At 33.2% G+C, this 14,643-nt stretch overlaps 1 protein-coding gene across 22 annotated transcripts in view; it reads left to right on the forward strand.

Moving 5' to 3' along the window:
• Positions 1–14,643, forward strand: part of PTPRD (protein tyrosine phosphatase receptor type D) — a 1,150,230-nt gene that overhangs the window by 526,045 nt on the left and 609,542 nt on the right. The window lies entirely within an intron of this gene.

The raw sequence follows: 14,643 nt of genomic DNA on the forward strand, positions 1-14,643 counted from the left end.
GAAAGTTATCCTTTTACTAATAGCTTTTTTTGTGATCCTATTTGCAGCCATTGATCATGTGTGTATTGTAAGGATATCTTCTCTTTTTATTTTAAGATACATTTATATACTTTCTTTTTTACAGTAACAATAGTGATCAGTGAGCAAAGCAGTATTTATAATAGCTAGCAAATATTCACTTTTCACAAAGAAATCTGACATTCTTAACATCATCTTGTTCTTTGACTCATATAAAGGGAAAAAATCAAGCAGTCAAATTACAGTTTAACAAATGGACATTTTTGAAGTTTCTAGTTATCCATTTTTTCCATTAACAATACCACATTCTGTTATTGCAGGTCTTGATTCACAGCCTCAAATAGGCTTTGAAAAATATAATAGAACATCTTTAATTAAATCCCCAAAACTCACATTCAGGGATAAATAATAATCCATCAGCTATTTCATTCTCTAACAGGACCTGGGAGAACTTGACAGTCTTAATCACTTCAGCCATTTATACCTTCATTTTCAGCTTTGTTTCAGTTGAGCCATTTAGTGGGGGTTTATCTAAATTGCAGTATCTTTTTTTCTAATCACACTTCATAGCTGTAACACAGAAAGTAATTTCAGGTGCAAAACAGAATATCTCTGAAGCACAGACATCCGTGGCATAAGCACGTTAGAATGAAAAGTTACCTGTAACTGGGTGATATTTGTCTCTATAATGAGCTGAAGCATTGAGGAACTGTGCCTGTAGTAAAATTAGAAACCACCAGCAGCAGCACAAGAGGATTCTAGCTTGTTAGAGAATATTCATTTTCCTTATTGCACAAGACAGCTGTGGATGCCAGAAATTGTTTCATTAATGCAAACAAAGTTTCAGCTATATCCCAGCATTCCTACAGGTGCGGGGAAAGTCAAAGTAAATACTCGTATAGTTACTAAACACTCATATCAATGCTGTTCTAGGGGCTTTAGCTATCTTGAGGGTAAAATAACATTTATATGTGGTTTTAGATATTACTTTTGGTATTGTATCTTGTTCTTTTACAATACTTTCTTCATATAAAATATAAGGGTATGATTTACATTATCAAATTGACGCCTTAAATATCACTATGACAGTCCCAAATTAAAAAATACATTAAAAAAATAAAAAAGAGGTGCAATTACTTGGGTTTTATTATTATTATTTTGCAATTAAAAATTTTGTCATACCCTCTTTTTTCTTTTTAATTAGTTTTACTGTCTTGGTTTTACAGATGAATATTTCCTTAACTTTCTACTGCCAAACTGCTGTAATGATGACCTCTGTAGTGACATTTATAAATTTAAACTTGCACTAGTAGAAATAGTAGTAGTAGTAGTAGTAGTCGCCCCCCAGTATTATTAATATATTTCAACTTGTAACTATTTGTCCAGTATATTTTTTGTATTTCAAGGCTGCCAAATAAACTTTTCTGAGCATAAGTTTGAATCAGCAAGAGCATGAGAATATAAAAGCATGATGCTTTTTCAGAACAGACAGCTCACAAATAGATTGTCATGGGCAAGTTAGTTAATCAGAGAATAGTTAAATTGGATGTTGACTTCTATGGCTTAGGATTTCACCTTCAGCAAGCAGCTCAAAGAATTGCCTCTGTAAATAGCTATGCCCTTGCACACTTTACATCATATTGGCACACAGTGAAAGTGACTGAGAGGCTGAAGTAGAAGCCAACAGAAGTTCTGTCAAGGGTTCATGGTAGAAGTGCGCCTCTTTCCAGAACACACCCAGGCACCACAAAATTAATGGGGAGGAAAATGAGGTAATTAAATTAGCAGGAAGTCCCATCTGTGTAATAGCAGAGAAACAAGACCTAAGTTGCATATCTTTAATGCCTAGGACTACACTCCTTTAAACTTTCCCTCCTTACTAAACACGAATGAATGAGTGTGTCGTCTTAGTCTCCAAATATGACATTGTTCTTCAAGTTTGTCGGCAACGCTCTCTGAGTGCCTGAGTATTTCCTACTGTCTTCTACTTACTGGGGCAGGACTTTTCTTTGATTGTATAAAAATGTATTTCTTATTACTCTTTAGCAGCAGATTCAACTTGCTTTTACAGTAACCATTTCAGCTTCAGAGTGCTAGATAAATTAATGTTGGAAGAGATGCAACGTATGTCATAAAAAATATTTTTCACACTAGTTGACAGGACAGGCAAACACTATATTTTAATCAAGCAGCCTTAAAAGGACTTACCTTTTAGCAGATGATTCTCAGTAACTGATTGCAATTAGCACCTATACATTAATACAGACATTTACTAATTCTTTTTTTAATTGTTCTGTGCAATTGTATGTATTTCATCTAATATAAAACAAGCTACTTTATTCTGAGGCACTTGTGGCTGTGAAGAGAAAAGAGAAAATCATGAAAGAGAATTGGTCTGCTACTAGTCATATTAAGTAAACCAGGAATGGTTATATAAATTCAATGACAACAAAACATGGCCAGCTTCTTCAAATACTCGAGTGATTATTGCTCAGTTTTTCTTTGTGATTAAAAACTACTTATAAAATATGCTTTAGGAAACACAAGAATTGCAATGGCTTGATGTGTAAGCCATTAAGTACTATACGGAAGGAGGCAGGTGTTGGTGCATTTTGCTAACACTTAAATATTTAGCATGATCATTAAATTTTATATTGCACATATGCATACATTTCCAGTCAAGTGAATGCATGCAATAGAAATTTCAGCACTTATCCCACATATTCAGTTCAGGAGAATCTGCCCCTTGTTGGTAGTGAATGAACAAATGAATGAGCAAAAGAGCTGCATAAGTATGGGAAGTGCATCTAAATCAAGGGAGCTTTGGTAAAGAAAAAACAAATAGAAATGCAAGTGTTGCTTTCCCTCATGGCTTTTTATATCATCATCTCCCTTCTTGGAAAATGTTTTGAATCTTTCATTAATGCGTTTTCAGATGATTTCTCTTTTCTTAAGATATTCCTTCAAAATTGAAAATTGTTAAAAAAATATGGTTGGAAGATTAATGGAAATTTATGCATAACACAGTTCAGCAGATTTAGCATCTCTAAGTTGCCAGTGTATTCATGTTTGATTCAACAACAAAGGATGATTTAAAGCTATAGTAATTAAAAGCATATATTTTATGAATGTAATTTAGCAACAAATTCCACTCAGGAAGTTCAAAGACTGAGAATCTTTAGTTTCACAGCTCTCACAAGTACTACAGGTTCAGTCAGATTACATGGTTCCAAAAACATGTAAAAGCTTGTCCCTGTGCTTGTTCCATTGAGTAGCCAAGTCCCATAATGGCTGTCAGAAATAGACCAAGTATATTTTCTTCCCAGCAGAAAACTATTATTATTTTGTACTGCAGTCAACAAAAAACCACATTAAGGCTGCATCCATTAATAGTCCTGAATGTTACACAGCCCCCTGAAGGTGGCTATCTTAAAAGCTAGTTGAATCTGCTGCTCCAGAGAGATAGCAATTGAGTAAATAAAAGCACAATTTTACACAACCAAAGAAAAATCCTGTCCCAGTGAGTAAAAGAAAGTAGAAAATATTCAGGCACCCAGAGAGTGCTGCTGACAAAGTTTAGAAATTGGCTCTTGCCTTTTTCATGTTCCTTCTAGCACTGAAATCTGAGAAGGACAATTAAAAAAACATTCCTGTGCCACTGGCAGAGAGAGTGTCAAAGTACTTGGCTGATCTTGACTCAATACAGGCATTTTTTAATGTCCTTACATTGTATTGATCTAAGTATTATTTTAGGAAGTTACTTACCATTTAACTACTGTCAGTAATAAATTGGATTTAATTTTGTCTTTATGACATGATTTTTTCATTTGATTTAACTTTTTTTAAATCAACAAATCTGCCATTAGTAGTCCACTTGATTGTGAAATGCATTAAATGGAATAGAATTCAGGTCAGCATCCTAGGAGAAAGTCAGTGGCTTTATGACCATCTTCCTATTCCTTTAGGGTGGTTCAATGACACTAAGACTCATCCACAGCTGCTCTACGTCCAGCTCAAGTTTTATTTTAGATCTATGATTTATGTTAAGATGTATGTCTTAATTAGGATTTAGGTTTTATGACTTTATCCCACATTATCTGCCATACTCTTCCCTCAAAAAAAAAGGCAATGACTGAAAAAATTTACATGGTCTGGTTAAGCATTCTTTTCATAATCAATCACAATCTAGGTTTTTGTCTTGACTTACATTAGTAAGTATCCACCACACAGACTTTTTGATCTTTACTTTCTATAATTAAAAAAGTACTATTTTATAGCATTTCAGATTTCCAACCAATATATGATTTTAGGATTAATTATCAAAATTCCGTTTGTACCTACCAACACACGAAACTCTTATTTTTCAATAAGACCTGAAACATCAAAAAATTCATGCTAGATTAACCAGAGGGAAAAAATCCATTACCAGAGATTGACAGAGCACAATGGCAGCACTCAAAAATAATTCTGTTAGGGTTTCATCCAGACAGTGTTATGGTCTGATGTCATCCTTTTGATATCAACACAGACATGCATTTTTCAACTGAATGATGTTACTGCACTGCACCCATTGTCAGTTTTGTAAGACTCATGCTACAATAAAACTCTGGCCCTTGGTATACAGACAGTTTGCTTTCAACCGTAGAGCATCCTTCTGTATTCTTTCAAGCTCCTTCTAATATCTGCACTCAAAGGAAAATTTTTGCTGATATTCTCCTAGACACTGTTAACCGATGGTCTGCACTTCTACACCTGCATAATCCTATAAAAGAGTTTGACAAAAAAGGGAATAAACGATATAGGATCCAGGTATTAATCAGGAATATACACAAATGATACTCCTGTTCCTTTAACAGAAAATACACCAGCTTTTAGAGAAAACAAATAAAATATTAAGTACTTAACCAAATACACTGGTTCTAGCTGCTCAACTAGACTTTTTCAGGAATAGTATCTCTTGCCTTCATAAACTGAATTATTTTTTACTATAGGAAACTAGAATGTGGATATAATTAAAAGCCAGAGAAAGACATTTTTTTTATAAATGTAACTTGCTTGTACTACACTTTCTCCAAAAATTGGGATTTTGTTGATGATTTCAAGACTTGAAATTTACAGTTGCTTAACTCTTTTTTTTTCTCTTCCCCTGCCTCTCATTGGAGTTTGCTTAAATGAATAAATTGAAGTTTGGATCTGTATAAGAAACTCTTCAGCTTCTATAAAAATTTGTTGCCATCATGGAAAATTGGGATTGGCTTTTAAGTAATGGAAAATTATGGATTCATTCAGTAAACATCAATATCAATTTGAGTTCGTCAAGTTAGACATCAGAATTAGACCCAGTGATTTTACTGAGCTGTTAAAAATCTGTTTATATTTCCTATCAAGACTTAAAGAGAGGAATATTTGTTGTCAGACCTATTAGATATTTAAATTAGTGGAAGGCTTATTCTGAAAATTTTAACATTTCAATTTCATCCTCACTCAAAAAATTCAGCATTGAAGCTTTTATTAGAACTGGAATCAATATTTATTTCCTTTATTTTTCTCATACCACACCAAACTGTCAAAAATTACCAATTTTTTTAAGAAAATAATTTATGGATATGAGAAGTGTAATGATTTACTGCAATTCATAGTAGTCAAGCATCAATGATGCAAAAACTGGAATGTCTTTTCATATTCTAGATGAAATTAGGATTCTATTGGAAAATAAGATATCCACAGTCATAAGCACTTAGAAAAAGCCACATTTGAAGTACTGTGTTTGGTTCTGAGCCCCTTGATACAAGAAAAATAAGGAACTACTGGAGAGGATCCAGCAGAGAAGACTGGGAAGGGAATCTCATCAAAACATATAAATATCTCAAGAGCAGGTGTCAGGAAGATGGTGCCAGAGACTTTTCAGTGTAGCCTAGTGACAGAAAGAGGAGCAAAAGCCATAAATAAAACACAACAATTTTCTCCTTAACACGAGGAAGAGCACTGGCACTGGCTGCCCAGGAAGATTGTGGAGTCTCCCTCCTTTTCTGGAAAAATTCAAAGCTAACCTAAATATATTCCTGTGTCACTTGCTCTAGGTGGTGCTGCCTTCTCAGGGGCATTGGACTTGATTGTCGGAGGTCCCTTCCAACTCTAACTATCCTGGAGTTCCATGAAATTAGGTTTCTCATGTTCCAGGTGTCATTCTGCTTGCCCCAATGTCTGTTTTCACTATCTTTTCTAGGTTATCAGTAAATATTTTCAAGGGCCTGTCCTGCATTTCATTTGTAATTGGCCAGTAATGGAGCTAGTAGACGTGGTCCAACTGCAGTGAAAGCTGATTTACATGTATGATATGCCAGTCCTGACAAGTGTATTTCCTTCTAAAACATACCTAGACACTTTTGAAAGGACACAGGCTTTAATCACTGTTCCAACTTCATGTATAATTGTTTTCTTGAAATAATTTCTAACTCAGAAATTTTCTGTCTTGTATAGTTTCTCTCAGCGAGATTACTTCTTGTATCTTTGGAATTACTTAAACTGGATTGGTGGAAACTATCCCAAAACACCAAAACCTTGATACCTCCATCCAATACAGACTAGTTCAGTCAAAACCAATTTTGTTTCACATATTTTTAATGAGAATGTTAAAGCATTTTTAAGAAATAATTGTATTTTTGCTTTATTGTTTTTCTTTTTTGGACTCATTTTTGTTATATGTCCTTTTTCTGCTGCATGTTTAGAGATTTCTCTTTGAGAATTTAATTCTTGCATTTTCTTTTATTTTAACCTTTGTCTAAGTAGAGTCTAATTTAGTTTTGCATCAAACCAGAGTCAAAAAAACACATACAGCTGGTCTTTCTAGAGTTTTTTGAAGAGCCCAGGATAACACTAAAGGAGAAAAAAGGACACTTCAAATTTAAACATAAATGCACATAGTAGCGAGGGGAGACTTAAATTGGAAAAAGAAGAAGAAGAAGAAGAAGAAGAAGAAGAAGAAGAAGAAGACACAAAGGAAGACCTCACTAAGACAGAAAATGCTAGAAATTTCCAAAAGAAAAAAAATGTAGCTTAAAATTATTATTAGAAAGGCTTATGGGAAAGACAGGATAAAATATCTGTCTGCCAAACCAAGGAGTATCACCTTTAAAACATAAATGTGGATTATATATATCTTTTTTTTGTTGCTCATTTAGATGCTTAATATCTGTTTCTTAATCTTTGAAAACACTTTGTTTCACAAATGCCTGGTTTTGTGACTATTATTGTTATTACTACTTGAAAATTCTTTATCTTTTCTAACGTCTTTTTGACAATATGAGTTCAGTGGAGCTGTACTGTCGTTAGCACACCATAACCATATTCAGAAATTCCCAAAGTGTGTAACGCAGAGGAAGCAGTCTGTTGACTAATGCACTGGTGACATTTCCAAAACTTGACTGATAATCCTCTCTATCTAAAATAAATTACTTTATTATTTTCAAAGTAGTTTTGTTTTCAAGTTAAAATGAGTCCATGATCTGCTTGTTTGATCACTGTGTCATTAAAGTATGTGCACTGTAGATGCATTTTTATAATGTGTATGTACATTTTTTATTTCTTCATAGAAAGACTTAGCTGTATATGTATTTACTACTATAACTGCATCTAAAATAGCTTTTCTGGTCATTAGTAGAAATTAAAATCTCAGCTGCACAGGATTCTTTTTTTCATATTTTTTCCATTCCACCTTCAGAATTTTAGAATCTGAAGGAAAATATTAAGATGGTAAAAAGGATTTATATTCTGATAATTTAAAAAAGCAATTACAAGTTAAAATGTACTTCCCTTTTTGAATACATGAAAAAATGATACCATTTTCTTTGAAACTATTTGGTCTACAGCACATCTCAAGATAAATATGTATTAGTTTAACTTTTCCTCTTCTGAAAACCTGACGTTTAACATTCTTATATTCTCAACTTATTCTGCAGCTTTATTTTGGGTTTAAAATCTGTAAGGTAAATGCTCCCTGAATTAAAAATATTGTAGTGCTGAAAGAGAAACAGGAGGCATATTTCAATTTTATTGGTTTGTGCTACTAACCTCTACTTTGGGAGAATCCTTTATTTATCTAAGCAACATACTGGTGCTTCTATACACCTTAAATTTGTTGAATTTGAGTGCAAAAATGTACCAAATTGTTTTTTCCAATGTGTTACTTAATCTCATTGAGTTTATTTGACAGTAACCTATTAAAATATAGTGCAGGTGTACAGGCGGGGTGATGAGAATATTGCAGAGGGAAAAATATAAAAATTTGTAGTTTAACAGGAGCCTTGTTTTTATTTTGATGGGACTCCAGGTGTTGTGAATTTCTCCTTATCCTTAACAGCACTGTTGGTGGATGGATTGTAAATTAAATTTATTCCTCAATGACTATCATCACAGGCAATTGCTTGTAGTGCATTGAGGCCTTTTGAAGACATTGTTTACAAAATCTGAGCAGCCTTACAGTGATAGGCACTCCCTTTCCTGCCCAGAGTGGACAGGTTGTTCAAGTATGCAGAATAGGCACACCTGTACATAACATGCTGTTTTGCTATTTATTAATGAGGAGAATGCACTTTGCCAGGCTAGTCATTAAAATCTGAAGACTAAGCCAATATCTTCCTCAGATAACTACAAAAGTTTATCTACACAACTGAACTAGTTGAACTAGAGTTTTATATTTCGATTGAAATTTAGAAGCCATGGGCTTCTATACAGTTATGTTTTGTTTTGTTTAATAAAGAAGAAACTATAATACACAATATGGACCAAGTTATTTGGTGCACCAATTCAGATACTATAAAACTCTGAGAATCAAATAGTAAAATTTGGCTATGAGATCTTATTTTCCTTACATTACTTTAGTGATTGTGGAAGTACTGCTGAAGCCAGTTCTTAATATGCTTCTTATCTTTTGGTTAAGTCAGTTTCATAACTGCTTTATGATATAATGCTTTTATGTTTAGATTCATTGAATTTTTTATGTTTCATAAATTTTAGAATTTTTGAAGACTGATAACAACAAGAACTACTGCAGAAGCAGTGAAATGTATTACTTGTGCCTGCATTGAAAGCAAACATTATACTTTTAATGAATAAAGTTGTACCTATTAGTAAAATATACTAATAGAAAGACTATTTTGTATATGCAATTTTTATAAAGATTAAGAAATTTAATTATATTTCTGTATTATTTATGTAGTACACAAAAAGGACTGTGTTTATAACTGATTCTTGAAAAAAAAAAAGTAGATGTCATATGTTCTGAAACTTGAGTTTCCAGTTCTGCAAGTTATTGTTTCACTCTATATCAAGTTGGAAAACAGTTGTAATTCTTATATATTATCATAAATTGCTGATTTGTCTAGACCAAATGACTGCTATCGGACATATAGACAGCTCTCTGGACTTCTTCCTTACTGTATTAGTTTGAACAAGTCTTTAAAAAAACATCTCAGCACCAACAGAGCAAAGAACGAAAACCATGGGAATAGAAATTTTGACAATGTTCCCATTGCACTGACAAATTTTAGAAGATACTCCTTAACCCTTGTCCTTAAAAAGTCACCGTCTTTCCTCTTCCTAGAAGACAAAATACAACCTCATAGTATTACTATTTTTTTCTTAAAGGACCTGAAATGTTGCTCATATGATACAAAAGTATGAGCTAACAGCTTTTGAAAAGTGTGGATATCACTATACTGTTACTGCTTATTCACTGTAAGGAAAAAAATAACATTCAGTGCAGAGAATTAAGAACAGTTAAAGCTGGAGGCAGATTCTTCTAAGAAAAACTTCTTGGGCCATAATACCTAAGACCATATAAATCAAAGCCTGTTTCCAAAGCCTTAAATATCACAGTAATGACATTTAGTCTCTCTGTATTGGTCCTCTCTATAAATTACCCATAAAATGGTAGCATCTTTATATGTAACAATATTTAGTTATACCTAGATGAGCAGACACTATTTTTTTTTTATTCAGTTGCAGGAAGTGTGTGTGACTAGACAGGAGAGTACTTCTTGACTTGGTAATTCACTCTTCAATAACTTCAATCTCTCCATCTGCCAGTTATATTGTACACCAATCCATAAATTCATCCAACTCTTCTCTTTCAAGGATAGGATAAGTCAGCTCTTTGAGAAAATAATTTCTATCTGTTCCCATATAATGGCTGATCTGAGTTTGTTGTTCTGTAGCTGTACAGCAGATTTATAAAAAAAGGAATGGGAATGAATGACAGCATGCTTGAGTACTCACTATAATATCATTACCTGTATAGAGCATAATCAGTTAAACAACACATACATCTTAGAGAAGTCTTCCTTATTGGGGGTTCAGGAAACCTGTTTGATATTTTTTAAATAGTGGTTGGGGAGTTGCCAGATTTGTTTCCACCCATGTTCCCCCCATCTGTTTCATTTTATGGGTCTTTGCTTGTTAATGTCCTTGTTTGTTTTCAGTTCTGTCCCAGAGAAGCAGAAGGGGCAAATATCACAATACAAGGATCAGTGCATCAGTCCTTTTATATTTCATTTCAAATCCAAAGACTGAGCTAAAATTTTTCTACCTTTAATCAACTTACATCTGTGATTGACAAATCTGCAAGCAGGGGGGCAGTAAAACCAAGAAGCACTTTTTTATGCATTAGAATATGTGACATTCTTTTTCAAGACCAATACTAAGTGAAGCAATGTCATTAACTAGCCATCTCCTGATACCCTAGACTGGAAAAGAATAAAATAGTGTTAAGCAGGGAGTAAAGTTACAGTCATTTTATCATGTCATTTCTTTCTGAGGATCAGGTTTTACTTTTATGGTAGAGGTAATGTAAGTAATATTTTTTTGGATTTAAAGTCTGAAACCACCACACATATACCTTTCATATGACAGCACATTTTTACTTAAATGCCTACCACAAGGGATTTGCTTAGGAGTAGCTTAAGCAAGGCTTTCTAGTGAATTTTAATGATCTCATACTGATTTGAAAACAATCAACTATTAGAATTAGGTTTTAAGTATTGCGTTACCATGACCACCAGATTTAAATTTGTCTGTTCATTGATGACATAGAAATTTTGTGTTAGACAAAGTCACCATGCATAGGCCTAAATAGTCATCACTCTTTTATCACCTGAAAGGTCTTATTTAATCATAATCATAGTTTGTTGAGGGGTTGGAAAGGTTCTAGCTCCAGCCTCACATTCATGGACAGGGATGCCTCGCACTAATCCAGGTTGGTTAAGGACTTATAAAGCCTTGCTTTGAACACTGCTGGGGTTGGGTCAGTTACTGATAGGTATTAAATTCCATAGAGTGGGATTTCAAGTAGCTTAAAATATCTCTTGCTGAATGCAAAGAATACATATAGCTTCCTGGGAACCCCTTTCACACAAAACAGAAGTTTCTTTGCAGGGTCAAGTGTATGAGAAGGGGAGAACTGCAACTGTTTCTGGTCCAAGCCTTGAAATTCAAACTTTGACCTGCAGCTTAGGAAGTCATTGGTCAAAGTGGTAAGACAGCTTGTTCAACCATCATGACAGCTAAAATGACCTTGAAGTCAAAAATCACTTTCTAGAGTCATCTAACTCTCTTGTGAATTGATTGTTAGTCAAGATACTGTCAGAAATGCTGTCATCATTCTTGTCCTCTAAGTAGAGGAAACTTTCAAAAACTTTGTCATTAATTTATGCATAAACTCTGATTCTTTTCAATAAAAATGGTAATCTTCATGAGGCAGTTTGAGAGAAAAACAACAAAATTCTGAACTGTGACTGTGTGCATCAGGAATACATTTATCTGAGATGGCAATGTGCAAATGAGTAGAAACGTCTTCATCTGTAAATACACAGGGATACTCATGCTCTAGCAACTTTCAGAAAATTTTATTCTGTTTTGAAAAATCTTACAGATATGCTTTTTGCATTCCTTTAAATTATTGTTTTTCTGGATTTGAGGGGAATTAGAATTAGAGTTATTGTTTTATGTACTATGACATAAACTTTGATTCAATGTAGAATTTATCAAGCTTTAAACAATAAATGTATTCTTTTTCATGCATAGATACTATTTTTTCACTGTGACTTTTTCATCTGACTAATTATCACATCGCGTAAAGTAAAAATACAGATGACGTATTTTCACAGAAAATACCCTGCAAGAATGGAAAAGAGCACACTTAAAAATTAAGTTATATCAAGGGAACTGTTTGTTTCACTGACAAAAATATATTGAAAAGTTATTTAATAGTTCTATGTGGCTTTCATTTATTATAATAATATATAATATTATTTTGTCATATTCATAATAATTTTCTAATTGAGATATTCTTTATCACTACAAAAGCCGTAAATAAATAAAATTACACTATTTTTTCATAAGCAGTCAGGGTTTTTTTTAAATCTTTGTTCTTGTTATGTATTGTAGCTTGCTGAATTATTAGAAAAAGACTAGAACTATATCAAGCCATCACACCAAAGGTGATGGAGTTTTTTGTCAGTTAAACAAAAAAAAATAAGCATCTGTAAAATTAAGTATCAGAAATATTTCTGCAAGTACGGAACCATTTATCTGTCCTCAGAACAGCTTCTCTTCATAAATGTTGTTTTAAAATATTATGAATTTCCTGTTGTTGCTATGCAGACTGTCTTAAATATTTTCAGGATGGTATAGATATTATGCATTCTACTTTTGCAGATAGCTTTAGCTTAATTTTCAGAGTCAGCAGTAAAATGTGTGTACATGTAAATATGAAGAAAATAATTTTGTCCTCAGGGATTACAAAGCATTTACCCAGAAATGTTTCTGATAATTCTGTCCAAAAAGAGCAGTCCCACAACACCTTTAAAACAGTTTTTATTTGACTGTGTTTCCTTCCTCCTTTTTTTTTTTTTTGTAACTGTTACATTGGATTATGATATATTCTGTAAAAACTGTTAGGATTATCTTTTTTTTATTTTTTGTGTCTTTTTTTTTCTTAGTGCAAAAAAATTTACTTCCTATTAGCACAATTCTTGCTCTAGAAATATGACTCATCTAAATAAAAAAATAAAGATAGACATAAATCTAATCTAATCTAATTCACTAATCTAATGAACTCATTTTATCCCTATATCTAATTAACTTATTTTATCCCTATAGTTAATAGATATATGTGATGTTATATATATGTACCTTCAGAGGAGCATTTACAGAGAGAGTTTATGGGATTTTTGGGTTTTGCTTTTGTTCTTTATTTTTTTTATTTCTCTTTTTTGAGCATATAGCTACAGCATTTTAAGGTTACACATTAAAATAAATTTGGGATGTATTTCCTGAATGAAGGGAGTTAAGTCTTTTAGCGAAAGAGGAAGCAAAAAGAGGGACGAGAATTTTTATGAGGAATGAACTTATGTTGATGGAAGGCATTCTACTTTTATTTCATAAAATACTTCGTTCAATTTTCATTAATTGCTTAATATTTTGATAATCAAGTGTTGATAATCTTTAATGGGACCCCTGAAACAGGACATTTTTTCTCTTACAGCTCTGCATATGTTCTTACTACCTTGCACACAGCTGAATGCAGACACCCAAAAATAGCAATAGGATTTTACACAATATGAACAAAGATGACCGGTTTCTGTAAATAAAAATAGCTGACTGGTACACACCTATCTGCACATTTAGCCACACTCGAAACAACTTCTTTCCAAGTAGTTCTACCACAATTTTTTATTTTAGGTCAAAATACTGGAGTTCCAACTGCCAGTTAAAAATTAGAGATTTAAGAAATGCTTCTGTCTCTCAGTATCCTTTAGTAAATCACATTTTTTCTGGTTCATATTGTCTTTGGGTTATGACAGTGTTCCTGGCAACAAAATGACCTACATGACAAGGCACATCGCATGTCTGTGAACATATGGTCTAACATCTTGCACTCCTTCAAGAGCACCATTGTGGTTTTCTCGCATTAGCTGTGTTATCTGTTACAAACGCCACACGGTTGGCCAGGAAAAGGTTCAGCGCACTCAAAGATTTCTCCATTGCAATGACATCATTTTTAGTACTGTCCTGATTAATGGAGAGCAAACTTTTAGAACAAAACAAAATACAAAAATGATGATATAATTACTTTGGAATATAAAGCTAGATAAGAAATTATGAGGTGGAAGTTTTTAATCAGTATGATTGCTAGCATCTGTCATCAGGGAAAGCCACATTTCGGTTTTGTATGTCTACCCTTTGGAGCAGGAAAAAAATATGCGAAGCTAGAACAACTTTCTGTTTTCATACTAGAAATATAAAGATTTTCCTCATTTGGAATTTTCAGTCAAGACAAACACTCTTAAAATCTGTTCTCACAGATGTTGGGCTATTGCAAAGGAAAAAGTGACTCAAATTAATATTTCTCATTTAAAGTGTACAACACCTGCATTTTTCAGAACTGTTCCTTGGAACTACTCCTGATTCTTTGTTATAGTCTATGTAACTTCTCCACACTGTAACCACTGTGTTAATTAAAAATCTTTGTGCTTTATCAGTCCATATATGATTAGATTATGTGTCACTCACTAATACATTGCAGTGTTCTCTGTTGGAAAGGGTTGTCTCCCCTTGCAAAGGAGATGA

This window comes from Melozone crissalis, unplaced genomic scaffold (assembly GCF_028551555.1).
Source record: "Melozone crissalis strain CALT ecotype California unplaced genomic scaffold, PUWL_Pcris_2 ptg000005l_1, whole genome shotgun sequence".
Lineage (NCBI taxonomy): Eukaryota > Metazoa > Chordata > Aves > Passeriformes > Passerellidae > Melozone > Melozone crissalis.